Source organism: Taudactylus pleione, unplaced genomic scaffold (genome assembly GCF_031769625.1).
Source record: "Taudactylus pleione unplaced genomic scaffold, aTauple2 ptg000007l, whole genome shotgun sequence".
In the NCBI taxonomy this organism is placed as follows: Eukaryota; Metazoa; Chordata; class Amphibia; order Anura; family Myobatrachidae; genus Taudactylus; species Taudactylus pleione.
Window position 1 is genome coordinate 14,916,208 of NW_028284410.1, and position 14,540 is coordinate 14,930,747.

At 41.4% G+C, this 14,540-nt stretch overlaps 1 long non-coding RNA gene across 1 annotated transcript in view; it reads left to right on the forward strand.

The window, feature by feature from the left end:
• Positions 1 to 2,951: 2,951 nt before the first annotated feature.
• LOC148542903 (uncharacterized) overlaps positions 2,952 to 14,540 on the forward strand; it is a 39,565-nt gene continuing 27,976 nt past the window's right edge. The window contains exon 1 of the long non-coding RNA XR_015873686.1: positions 2,952 to 3,031. This is a non-coding gene — a long non-coding RNA (uncharacterized LOC148542903). The remainder of the gene's footprint in view (positions 3,032 to 14,540) is intronic.

Here is a 14,540-nt window from a genome sequence, read left to right on the forward strand (position 1 = left end):
ATGACAACTATTCATATGTAGCATGGTGTTCCGATCTGAAGGTTTGAGGTACTGATCTTTTTTTAGTGATTAAAACATAAAGAAAGTCAATGCATTCTTGGTGCATTCTGAGAGTAAATTTTACTGAACAAGCCATTTCATTGTGACTATTAATAATGTTCATAAATGAACAATCACTATCCAACCAAATCATAAATACGTCATCTATAAATCTGGTACAAAAAAGGATTTTAGACGAGATAGATGAATCAGCAAAGAAAATTTCATATTCAATGTCGAACATATAATTATTAGCATAGGCAAAGGCCACTGCACATTGCACAGTCCATAAGCTGCAAATAATAAGCCCCAACAAACATAAAATAATTCTTTGAAAGAACAAAATCCAATAATTGTACACAAAAATCAATAAATTCTTCATCATATAGACCAGAACGGGTTAGCGAATTCTTGAAGGCTCTCAGGCCCTCAGCATGTGGGATCGCTGTATAGAGACTTGTGACATCCGCACAGATCATCGAAGCCTCCAAAGGGATAACCCCCAAATCACTTATTTTATTGAGAAACAGGGTGGTGTCTAAGAGAAAATTCGGATGGTTCTGGATTTGTGGCTGTAGCAAAAAAGCAGATTTTGCATCCGCATGGGCATAACTGCACATGATAGCGCCAGCAAACCCGTAACTGACCTTTGTAAATGTACATGTAATGTTATTTGTGTATAGGAAATAACAAGCCTTTGAAGATGACCAGCAAAGGTTTAATGAAAGGTAATAGGAAATTCTGTTTCCCTGCTAGCCATACATGTCCAAATGGTATATGGCACATAAGAAAGATGTCCCTGGAAATTACAAGACATCTGACCAGGCACTGGTACTGCTCATGAACAGAGATCAAAGTAGGATTGCTATACAAGAGACACTCAGTCTCTAGAGGTGTGGATTCCCACACCTAATCCGTGTGTATGTTTATTGACATAAGCCTAGGTGCCCAAGCTTCACAAGCGAACTGAAGGTATCATAAAATAACCCCTACCCAAATGTCTGAGAGACCCTGGGGCTCCAGCTAGAGGGACAATACACTCTAAGCTGACAAGGGTTAAAATCACCCCAGGGAGGGGGGTGCGGGGGATACTGGAGGAGCAGGCATAAAATGTAACACACTAGTAATTCAGTGTTCATTCTGAGAAGGGCTATTGTAAGGTACAGATGATCCAAAGTTCTCATCCTTGGACCACTTAAGTCAACGGTGTGGTTCGTTTCTCCAAATTTGTTATTTTCTTTTATTTCTTGGAACTTGCAAGTAACTGTGTGAGCCCTTTTATTTTAATATTATTATAAACTTGTAAGTTTTTGTAACTAAGCTTTGAAGATATCCTTTAATTAAAACATTCATTTTAGTTCTGGAACTGTGTTTTTATGACCCAAAGCCTCATATGGCTCATGTTACCTATTTTTACTAAATGTGCATAATTGTATAGCAGGTAAGAGCAAAGGCTTACCCTGTATTTAATACTAAAGTTCCCCTTTGCTGGTGGCAGTTACTAGGTTTAATTAACCACACAGGCTGAAGTAACCTGGAAAAGTCACAGGCGTTGATTCTCAGATTGGCATATCTGGAGGATTGGCCGGCAGGTCCGTGACAGTGGCTATAGAATAGAATCAAAAAATATTGAGCAGGGTTCAGATAAAGAACCTCTGGCACTAATTATGGGATGACCAGGTGGAGGGACAATGACCTTATGTCCAGTTTACTGTCAGAATGCACCAAGAATGCATCGACTTTCTTTATGTTATAATCACTAAAAAAGATCAAGTATTGAGCACTTCAGTGTACCTCAAACCTTCAGATCGGAGCACCTTGCTACATATGAATAGTTGTGATGTGAGGAACCTGAAAATGGGTCTACCTTATTCTCAAATGATGAGAATAATGAGGATTAATAGTGATGAACATAATGCAAGTGTACAATTTGATCATTTAATTGAGAGATTTGTTCAACATGGCTATTATCGTAACCGCTTGCTTGAAACTAAGAATAAAGTCATGGCATTAGATAGACGGGATTTGCTTAAGAAAAGAACAGAGTTTACCAAGAGGAAAATAGTCCCATGGGTCAACCAGTTTAAATGTTTTATCACCAGCTATTAATAAAGTAGCTAAGAAACACTGGTTGATCATAAAATCTGACGACTCTTTGGCTTTATCTTACACTGATATTATTCCCTGCTACTCTTGAGGGAGAAACTTACGGGATATACTTGTAAAATCAGATATTACCAAGCGGGGCATAGTGCCCTAAAAATGTCATTTCTTATCTCATAGAAAAATGGGATGCTTCAGATGCTCCTATGTTACCTGCAGGTATTTAATATCTGGGAATACCTTTAACCATCCTCATACTGGGAAGAAATTTAAAATTCTGCATCATCTTATGTGCAATAGCATATACTTTGTTTATCAGACTGTGTGCCCATGTTGGTTATCTTATACTGGGAAGACCCAATGCAAATTTAAGGAATGCATGGCAATGCATCGCTCTAGTATTAGAGCAGCATTGTCGAGTGGTACCAGTGAGCAGCGTGTAGCACGACATTTTGCAGAATTCAATCACAGTTTGGTGATGATTGATCACATCCCCCAGCCGGTCAGAGGTGGCGATAGAAATCACCTGCTAATGCAATGTGAGGCCAGGTGGCCATAGTTTAAATGAATCTATTTCTCTATCCTGTTTTTGAATTGTGTATATTAATTCCTCTATTAACATTTTTTAGATAATAAGTGCCTATTTCAACTTGGATCTTTAATATGTTTAGCCCTGTCTACCATAGTACTTGCATTGATATTTGACCATATATATTTGTATATTTGTCCCTAGCGCCCTCTGGTGTTTGTTTTATTGGTAACCATGGTGATGGGTACAAAGTTTTGATGATCACTCTAGGCGCGATGACGTCATCAATCACTGCCGGCGCCCGTGTGAACGGTCCTGTTGTCAGCTCGGTTTTCACATAGGGTGCAGCATGTATTTAAGGTAAGATGTTTTCAATAAATTTGCAATCCTGAAGATGGTATATAAAATACTGAAACGTTGATTAGTACTGTCGCGGACCTCTGGCCGATCTCTCCAGATACGCCAATCTGAGAATCACCACCTGTGACTTTTACAAGTTAACTCAGCACGCATGGTTAAATAAACCTGATAGCTGCCACCAGCAAAAGGAACTTTAATGCTTCAGCATAAGGTGAGCTTTTGCTCTCACCTGCATACACACTTATCAACACTTAGAAAAATAGGTAACACGGGCCAAGTTAGGCTTTGGGTCATAAAAACACAGTTCCAGAACTAGACTTAATGTTTTAATTCAAGAATACCTTCAAAGCTTAGTTACAAAAATAATATTTAATAAAAGGTTGAACACAAATTACTCACAATTTCAGAAAAAAAATAAAAGGGAAGACACAAACCACACCGTTGTCTTAAGTGATTTGGGGGATGAGGCAGTCCCTAATGACAAGCTCCAATTCAATCTGTACCTCACGATAGTCCCTCAGAAATGAACGCTGACCCAGAAGTCAGTTATAGTTTTATGCCTGTTTCTCCAGGCACCCCCCTCATCCCCCCCCCTCCCGGGCTGATTTTAACCCTTGTCAACTCAGAGGGCATTGTCCCTCTAACTAGAGTTCCAGACATTTGAGCAGGGGTTATTTCATTTAATTAATCATTGCCCACTCCATTCTGTTTCTAGATCAGAGATTAGGCCAGTGTCCACAGACCTGGACACTTCTTACAGCTGGCTAGGGGAAAGATTTGACACCTTGCTTGTCGCTTGTCGGTCTGTCTCTCCTTGGCCTATAAGCCTGACCCCCTGTGGAGTTATAACCAGACTCTGCTCTTTGATCCCTGCTTCAAGTGAGGAAACCACAGACATTAACAACTTGTACCCTGAGCCTAGGGCAATAAGTAAACCCTAGCCAGTCCATTACCTCTCAGCTATACAATTTGAAAAACATTTCTCCTACAGAAAATAGATAGATTTCACATACAATGTAAATAGTACCATTGGACATTTATGGCTGGGCAGGAACACAGAACTTCCTTAACCTCTCTTTCGACCTATGTTAAAAGGGCTTGTCATTTTCTACACACAGATAACATTTCATACCAAATTAAAGAGAAAAAAAAAGAAACAACAAGTTACATGTTTATACCATTTGCATTCGGCGCAGTTATGCTCATGCGGACAAAAATCTGTCTTTTCGTGACAAGTACACATTGGTGTTGCTTGAATTTATTATTGAGAATGCCGCACCTCTGGATGTCTATATTTTTTCTGTGAGGGCACATCTGCCAGTTAAAATTTGTTGTTGGGAGTGCCGGACCTCCTGTATATATATATATATATATATATATATATATATATATATATATACTCACAAGTGGTTCCATATAAGTGGCCATGAAAAGTCTTGTTTATAAATGCATGTAGCATTAGGGATAATTGTGCCTTATAACCAATGCAGGGAAATACTGTATGTAGCAGATACATAATGGGAGTAAGGTACATTCAGGGAGATCGCTAGATTCTTCAGGTAGTCTGGGAGATTGTTACTACTTCAGGGAGTCTGAAAATATGGGAGTTGGCAAGTATGCTTCACACCTACCTCTTATGTAAAAACAACAACAATACAGGGATGTGCTATTGCAGTGAGAAGTTATAATGTTCACTGACAGTATTCTCGATTATTAGCTCTTCATTATTAAGGGGGAAATATTGTATATAACATTTTACTTTTATTTTTTAGTAACTTCCATGTGGTATTAAAATGCCCAAACAGGTAACTTGCTGTCGCCTAAAGATCACTAGGTGGTAGGTATATGTTCCTTGTTACATTTATTCCAAGCTGTGCATCTTTTTCCTGGCACCGAACTGCCTACATCTGACAAACCTCTGTGCATAAAAATGAATGTACACTTCATTTGCCCTCAGGCATGAAGAACAAGGAACAGACTCATTTTACACCATTCTGTGCTGCCATCAGTCCTTTTAAAAATGGCTGCGAGCTCCCAGCTGGAATAGATGAAAATGAATAGTCTAACAAAATGCTGTCACCCTAGGCTTCTCCAAACTCTCACTGCTTTAATCTAAACATGGTACAAAACACCAGCTCAACACGTGCTTTACAAGCTGCCTACAGCCCCGAGAAATTACTTGCTAATGATTACTTGAAGTAGAAGACAAGCTCTGTTTGGATTCAGTTCTCAGTGAGGAATTTAACAGTCTAGACATCCCTGAGCACTTCTTTTGTAGGAATGCAACAGTTACATGACAATACATTACAGTACATGAACCTGAGAAACACATATACACAAAAACACATTAATTAATACTCTGGCTAAAACAATTACTTACCTCTTTGAGTAATAGTACACTACTATACAGAGTGAGCAGCATTGTTTCAAGAAACATGTTAAATGTGTTACACATGGGTATGATTCAGATTTAAAAATGAAAGTGCAAGCTATACTTGCCTACTCTCCCGTGACTTTATGGGAGCCTCCCGAAAATCGTGTGCCACTCCCGTTACCCCGCAAGACTAGGTAAGTCCCTCAGAATGGCCGCTGGCACCCCGCGACCTTCTCGCGGCCGCCGCAAAAGTGGGCAGTCCGGGGGTGCAATTACACGATTTGCTGAATCGCGTCATGGATCATCGTAGCACCGTCCCCTGTCATATAATGACGGTAATTTTGGCATTATAAAGCCGGGGGTGGGGCCTCAATGATGTGATCGCTTCGGCACGGCCCCACTCCACCTACCTGGACCTCCCCCACCCTCCCTGATGGACAAACCTAGCGACCCCCTCCTGGAGGGGGCTGCAGAAATGTCGGTAAGTATGGTGCAAGCACACATTATAAATGTGTCCAGTTTATCAGGAAAATGCAAGGATATGTCGGCAAAGGTGACAGAATCTGTGGGGGTACAGATGTCTGCCATGTGATGGGAGGAGTTTTGCCATTTGGATTGGATGCATGGGGCTTCCACTCTTCCATCCACTTTCATAATTCAGATTTCCTTTTAAAATAAATGAGTTTCCTGAGATAAAGGAGTAGAGAGGGTACATCATACCTGCCTACTCTCCCTGAATGTCCTGGCATCTCTCAAATCTCGGCTGGCTCTCCCAGACACCTGGAAGAGTATGCAATCATCCGGAAGGCTGCCCGTGACAACCCACTTCCCATGTGAAGTGTTATATCTGGGCTGCTTGATGACATGACTCACACTGAATCACTTCATTGTGGACCCAACCCCCACTTTACCATGCCAGTAATTCTAACATTGTATAGCAGGGAATGGAGCCATAATGATGCAATCATGGTACCATGTCCCCCACCCCACCTGCACTGCCCGTCAGCCTGCACTGCACCCTTCACACCACCCAACTTGCTGCCCCCTCCCAGAGGTGACAGTCAAATACTCAGCATGTATGGGATACTTTCCTCTGTGGGAGGGTGTACAGCCTTTTTGATCTTGTGTCTCATCCCTATCATTTTAATGGGACACATTATGAATTTTCTAGTTGCAGTTCTGCAGAAAATCCATTTCTAGGCACAGTTTGAACAATTAAATTAAATATACTATTGGCAGATATAATGGATGGTGGCAGCATTGTGCAAAGAGGAGTGAAGGTTTATTAACAAGGTAGATACAGGAACAGGTAAACACAGGGTTATCAATTGCAGTCAGAAGTGTTTGTTGGCTTTGCTTGGTGTTATGGTGCACTGGGCATGCACTCACTGTATATGGCTATATTAACAATAGTCCCAGTGGAATAGTTTACATTTGAAGTGCGGTCATAGGCTAACACAGGGGGGGTTTCCGGTTGCCTGGAAACCCCTCTCCCACAGCCCACACCATTACCACAATATAAATAGTAATATAATAGAATTTTACTAGTGCTGCATGTTCTTCTCCATATCACAAATGAAATAATTAGCACCACCTGGGGATCTTTTAACATGTGTCAGACAGTAATAAATACACCTGTATATCAACTAGATCAGGAAACATGCACTTTTAGGGGTGCCCTGCTATAGACCATCTATGGGGTTAATTATTAATACAGTATAATAATGCACTATCCAGTGCATAAGGATACCAATATGTACATATATGTCCAGGTCAGTGCTAGGTTCTTCTGCTGCTCCCCAGACTCCCGGACTTGCTCCAATGCTCTGGAATGGTGCCTACATCTGAAATAAAAACATGCAGCTCAGGCAGGATGGCCTTACTGCATCATTTAATTGTATACTGTGCTGGAATTATGACACACAATACACTTTGTATGACGCATATTAAAGCTGGTTAAGTGCTAATTATGAACTCTTCATGGACTGGCCACACTCACTCTAAACTCAGGCATTTGGAAACCCCCCTCTAGAAATCCTGCATTTGCCACTGGCGGTGGTGGCACAATGTATATGAATCACTGTAGTGCTCTCCCACTCCAGAACATACTTAAAGGCATATCCATATGGAAGAGTATAAAACCCCTTCAGTAGCTGTACCTGGAAGTGATGTGAGTGAGGGCGGAAGTGGAGGTTTCTGCCCACACTTTCCAGGAAAATAAGAAAGTTGCCCCCTTGCGGGCTCAGTGGCTCGCTTTGCTTGCCACATGATTATATTGCCCTTCTATGCCCACTTGGATGGTAGGGAATGATGTTGGACACTGGCTGATGACGTCATCGTACAGAAACGGAAGGGGTTCTATCTCATTCCATATCCATATGTTTGCCAGACAGAGGAGAAAGAAGTGGTGGGAAGTCACGCATGTACAGAAGGCAAAGGTTGGAGGTCGCACCTCCAGAAAAACTGTCCTAGTGCCCAGCAGCAGTTGTTACTGAGGCAGCGCAGAGAACACTTCCAACACCCTCTTGCTCAAGGTTGTCTCTGGGCACATAATTTTAACATGAGCATCTCACATTAGGACGTCTCACCTGCAACCAAAACATAAGGGCATGTTATGTAATGCTGACATAACAAAATGCATCACCTTTTCAAATGTATTCCAGTTCTCATTTCTACAAGAACACATTTAATACATGTGATGTCAGACCTTTCATTAACATGTCAGCAACATTGTCTCCACTGGTCACATGAAACACTCTGACTAAGGGCTCTATTTATAAACATTGTTTTTACTAAAATAAAGTGAAAAAGGGTTGCTTTCACACCCTTTTCACATTATTTTAGTTTCACATACATTTACTAAAGGGCAATTGCAGTAGAATTTGTAAAAATTCTACTCCAAACCTTAATTATCACATATTTTTAGTAAGCAGATCACATTTCCCATGATTGTAAGAGTTAATAAAAATAAAATGTGAAAAAATACGGGGGGAAGCCCTGTGATAATAACGCTACCTGAAAATGGTGTTAGCCAGGGTTTCCCCTGGTTCCTCGACTCCTGCTCTGCTCTAACAGGCAGAGCCAGGAGTCGGGCCCCAGTGATCAGCTGTGTAGTCTAAATAGACCACAAGCTGATTACTGCAAAAAACAATAATAGTAAAAAATACCCCCTTACCAAAATCCAGGGATCGGTGATTGGTGCTCCTGTGATGTACTCTGGGGCTCCAGTCAGCTGGTCTCCTGGCTCCTGCCCTGCATGGAAAAACTGAGGTTACACTGGGGTTACAGTGCAGGAGTTGGGAAACCAGCTGACTGAAGCTCCAGAGCACCAATTAGTGGAGGTAAGTGAAAATGAGGGGGGGGGTCGCAAGGGGGGTATCTTGAGCCAGTCGGCACATGTGGGGGCACCTTCTCACTGTATTTTTTACAAAAATACAGTGAGAAGATAGCGTATGGGATTCGCAGGGACAGAGCTTTAACTCAAGCTCTGTCCCTGCAAGGAATTTTTGATAAATCCCCGTGATATTTCCTTAATTTGCAATGCGAATTTAGTAAAAAATATCATACTACAACCGCATTTTTAATGCACATTGTAGTAAATCTAACAGCTATTTAATGAATTGGTGTACTGATGTGCCCAGCTATAACGTGGCATCACAGTGTTATCTCTCACGCCACGCATGGCGTGCCACACACCACGCCATGAGTCGCGCCACAAAGAAAGTTTAGTAATGAAAAAAGTCATTACGTGTAATACAACTTTTTGCCCACCAGATGTCACTTTTCCTAAACTACATAGCGCATGCTTCTGATTTCATTACATGTAATACAACATTTTGCCCACCAGATGTCACTTTTCCTAAACTACATAGCACATGCGTCTGATTTCATTACGTGTAATACAACAATTTGCCCACCAGGTGTCACTTTTCCTAAACTACATAGCGCATGCGTGTGATTTCCAATGTACTGTACAGTATGTTCTGTATTACAGCATTTTCCACATGGAATCAGGAATGTACGGTATAATAAAGCGGTAGAAGAATGTCTAATACAGTTTGAAATCATTAAGCTCTGTATTACCCACTGACTGTGCGGTTGAAATCATACTGTGTTTGCGTAGATGTAAATACTGTCGGCACTCTCCCAGACTTAGACATTGTAGAGGTTTCATTACTTTACAAACTACAGAACTCTAGTAATGGGTGAAGCGTGTGGCTTAGCGGTCTAATGCCTAGTCTCACTGCTTCTCTCCTCTTCTTGTTCCGTGGGTTCGAGACCTTGAAAATATGTTTTTTTTAATTATTTTTAAAATCTTCACTTAAAATATTCAGTATTCAATACAGTACATGTGGAGCGCATGCCCAGTGCTTCGGGAGTCAAACAGCAAAAATAGGATTTTTATTATTGTACATACAGTACTGTACCTTAGAACGCAAACTTGCGTCAATGCCGGCGCTGACCCAGACGTGGACATTTTAGTTATTTGTTATGACCATCAAGTGGTAATGGGCCCTGTTAAAGAGAGTGGTCTCTGTATAACAAACTGACTGTGTGTTTAAACCGCAAAATTGCGTCAATGTCAGCGCATGCCCAGTGGATGGGTTGCAATGACAATTGAATGTGTGCCGCATGTCCAGTGGAGCCAAGCCATAAACCAAGTAGCGCTATGCCATGGCGCATGCCCAGTTGTCTGTATTGCTACAGTACTGCTGAATTTTCACACTTGTGCCATTCTGCACTGTCCGAGACTTACAGTATACACAATAGTAAATTCATGACTTCATAAAGTGCTACAGTAGTGGAATTTGTTTGGAGGGAAGTCTCTGTATTACAAACTGACTGTGCTCTAGAGCGCAAACTTGCGGCAATGGCAATGCTGTCCCAGACTTGGAAACTTTAGTGATTTAAAGTGTTCAGTAACTGATAGTTGACTCTGTTTGAGAGAGAAGTCCCTGCACTACAAACTGACTCTGTGTTTAAACCACAAAATTGCATCAATGTGAGCACAGTTGGCGCTGTGGTGACTTATAGCCAGTTCTGAGGGGTTACGGTACAAATAGGATCTCTGGCGCGTGCCCAGTGGCGGGGTTGAAATGCATTGCCAGTGGTGCTGCGCCATAGCCATACCCTTGTAGCGCTACAGTATGCCATGGTGTACAGTATGGAAGATCATACAGTAGCGGGTCATGATTCACACACAGTGAAATTGGGATCTCCGTATTACACACTGACTGTGTAATAATAATATTAAAAATAAAAAGTGTAACCTTGACTGTCTAATAATAATAAAAAAAATTTAAAAAAAGTTTAACCTTCCAGGTTTCGAACCCGGAACCGGGTTGTACAGACGTCTGCAATGTAGAAGTTCGATTTCTTACCTCTACGCTACAGACGCCTGAGTACTTCATCGTATGGTACTGTAGATGTCACATAAAGTACTGTAGAGGACAGATGCAATTCTTACTAGGAGAGACTTGTGAGCAAGGGGTTAGGTGATCCGTCTTGCTTACACTTCTCTCCTTATGTTTGAGACCTTGATAATTTATTTATTTTTTAATGTTCACTATAGTACTGTAGTTGAGTATTGTTTTCCAACCCTTACAAAACTCAATATATTATACTGTATGTACTGTAGATGTGCCCAGCTACAGTACTGTAGTTTGTTGCTCCATACGGTACGCCATACAGTATACCGCATTGCTAGTTGCGCACTACACTGTGGCGTATTGAGTCTCATAGCACTGTGCATGCCCAGTTGTCTGTATTATAGTAAGTACAATACTGTCAACCCTGTCCCGGACTTAAGGTAGACATTGTAGTGATTCCATGACTCTAGGAACTACAGTACAGTAGATGCAGTAGTCTAGGGGGCTAATGCCTAGCCCTACTGCATCTACCATTTTCTTGTGCCGCTGGTTCGAGACCTTTAAAATAAATACTGTATACAGTAATTTTATTTTGTTTTAAATCTTCACTAATACATTATCCAGAAATTCTGGTATTTCTATGCCACAGTACTTTATGACAAAAAAGTGTAACCTTGACTGTGTAATAATAATAAAAAATAAAAAGTGTAACCTTTCAGGTTTCGAACCCGCAAAAGGGTTGTAAAGGCAGCGTAATGTATTGGTTTGATTATTTACCATTACACTACAGCCGCCTGCAATACCAAGGTTGCACCTGGCTTGAGTGTGCCCTACAATACTGTATGTCATCGCATCTCAGGTGCATGCCCAGATCTACGGTATACCCATGTAGCCTACGGTATACCCAGATCTACGGTATACCCTATTTTTTTTTGTTTAAGTCTTCGCTACTTTTGTTCAGTATTGTTATCCAATCCTTACTAAACTCAGTACATTTTATATATTAGGGGGTAAATTTACTAAGATGGGAGTTCTATTAAGTGATGTTGCCCATAGCAACGAATCAGATTCCAAGTATTATCTTCTAGAAGGTGCTACTGTAGATAAATGAGAAGTAGAATCTGATTGGTTGCTATGGGCAACATATAGTACAGTAACTTCTTAAATAGAACTCCCATCTTAGTAAATTTACCCCTACATGTTTAACTTTTTCGCCCCAATTTTTTTTCTTCCGCCCCCAAAATGAAAGTGAATTTTTGGTGTGTTCTGACTGTTGTTTTTTTTTTAAAAGTTACGCAGTTTACAGTACCTTTAGGGGACTGCCTTAAAGCTGCACGTTGAAGGCTTCCCGCAACATTGCACCCCAATTCACCAATTTTTTCTGCCTGCTATTCATACAGTAGGCGAAACTTTTTCACATACTGTCTTACTGTACATTGCATTGACTTCCCGCCTACGGTAGGCGGAAAAGCTTTCAAATTGAATACAGCGATAATTTTACGCCTGGCGAAATGACGTAATCAGCAAAACTTTTTTTAGCCGACTGGCTAAAAAAAGTAAATAGAACCCTAAATTGAAAACGGCCCTCAGTGTGTACAGTACTGTATGTCTACTATACTGTATACTACTGTAAGTAGAGGGGGAGGGGGAGAGGGAGGGACAGAAAGACAGAGAGGGAGAGAGAAAAAGAGAGAGACAGAAAAAGATACAGTACTGTGCTTACGCGTATAGAGGCCAGGGAGCTGTGGCTCGGGTTGCTCCTGTTTGAATTTTTTTACTGTGTGTTTAAGAAAAAAACGATTATACGGTAGAAAAAATAACACCTCCATACATAACACCAATATAAACACACAAAAAACGAGAGTGATACAGTAGAAGACAATTTACAGTACTGTATACTGTAGTAGTGTAAGGTACAGTACTTACGCGGGCAAAAACCCAAATTTGGGTCAGTGGGGGGCTGGCGACGGGGCTTTCCTTGTTTCAGAACTGTGGGGGGAAAAAAACAGAATGTTCCTGTTACACAAGTACAGTAGAGAAAGAATTACAGAAGGGCCTCATTCAGATCCGTGCGCAACCGGGTCGATTGTCCGGCAGTGCGCATGCGAGCCCCGGAGCAAGTGAGATGGGTCTTTGCAGTACGGGAGGGAGAGAGAGACACTGTGAAAGTAAAAAAAAGGAGTGCGATACAGTAGAAGACAATGTAAAGTAGTGTACGGTACAGTACTTACACAAAATAGATTGCCTCCGTTTCCAGGCGTCTATAGGCTGGTGCCCTTCTGTGCCTTGCACTGTGGGTAAAAACAAAAAATTTTCATTTTGCATGAAAACAATATGGAAAAATGTCAATAATTCAGCCTGACAGTACTATTACTACTGTATTATTACACTTTAATGACAGTATCCACTTACTGTACAGTGTGGGACATGGGCATTAGACCAGGTACTGTATACAGTATATGAGGCGATATTGTTCGTCACAGTGCCGGCGTTGTCAAGTGTACCCTATGCACACTTGCTGATGTCGGCAGCAAAGAAAGACAAGGGGGTGGGAGGGTTAACAATATCCATAGATTGACCTGCATGTACAGCCCACTGCGGATATCGTTGATGCCTTGGGGGAGCACGCACACGCATCCTTGGTGATTAACTGCATACAGTACACACTAGATGATATGAACAACACTGTATAATGTACTGTACTGTATCATTGAACAATATTATTAGCGTTCATCCAAATCGTCTAGCGTGTATGCACCTAAAGACAGGTCACCGAAACATACTGTACAGTACTGGAAAATAAGAAAAACACAAGGAGAGAAAGAATTAGCATGTATTGAGAAGAGGTTGGAGATGCATGGAGAGAGAGAGACAGTAAGTATACAGTGGTAGAACAATGTAATGTACACTACTGTACTTACAGATCGAGGCAGGGCTGCTGCCTGCCTCCACGATAAAGCAGTCATCTGTGTGTCAAAGAAAAACAAATGTTGACAAGTCAAAAAATTAATGAAAACACACGAGAGAGATAGAAAAAAGAGAGAAAGAGACAGAGAAAGAAAAAGAGAGAGAGAGAACAATGTACTGTACTTACGCAGACTCTCGCTGGGGCTGGCTGGGGGTACGGTCTCTGGAACTGTGGGAAAAAAAACATGTAATTTTCCCTGAAAACACACGAGAGAGTGAGAGAAAGAGAGGGAGAAAGGGAGGGGAAGAGAGAGAGGGAGAGACAGAGAGAGAGGGAAAGGGAGGGAGAGAAAGAAAGAGAGGGAGGGAGGGAAAGAAAGAGAGAGAGGGAGAAAGAGAGAGAGAAAGAGAGAGAAAAAAAGAGAGAAAAAGAGAGAGAGAGAGAAACAAAGGAGAGGGAGAGAGAGAGAAAGAGAAAGATAGAGGGGGAGAGAGGGATAGAGAAAGAGAGAAAGGGAGAGAAAGAAAGAGAGGGAGGGAGAGAAAGAAAGAGAGGGAGAGAGAAAGAGAGTGAAAAAAAGATAGAGAAAAATAGAAAGAGATAGAGAGGGGGAGGGGGAGGGAGAGAGAGAAAAAAAGAGAGAGAAACAAAGGAGAGGGAGAGAGAGAGAGAGAAAGATAGAGGGGGAGAGAGGGATAGAGAAAGAGAGAAAGAGAGAGAAAGGGAGAGAAAGAAAGGGAGAGAGAGAGAGAAAAGAGAGAAAAAAAAGAGAGAAAGAGACAGAGAAAGAAAAAGAGAGAGAGAGAGAGGAGAGGGAGGGGAGAGGGAGGGGGAAGGGAGGGACAGATAGAGGTAGAG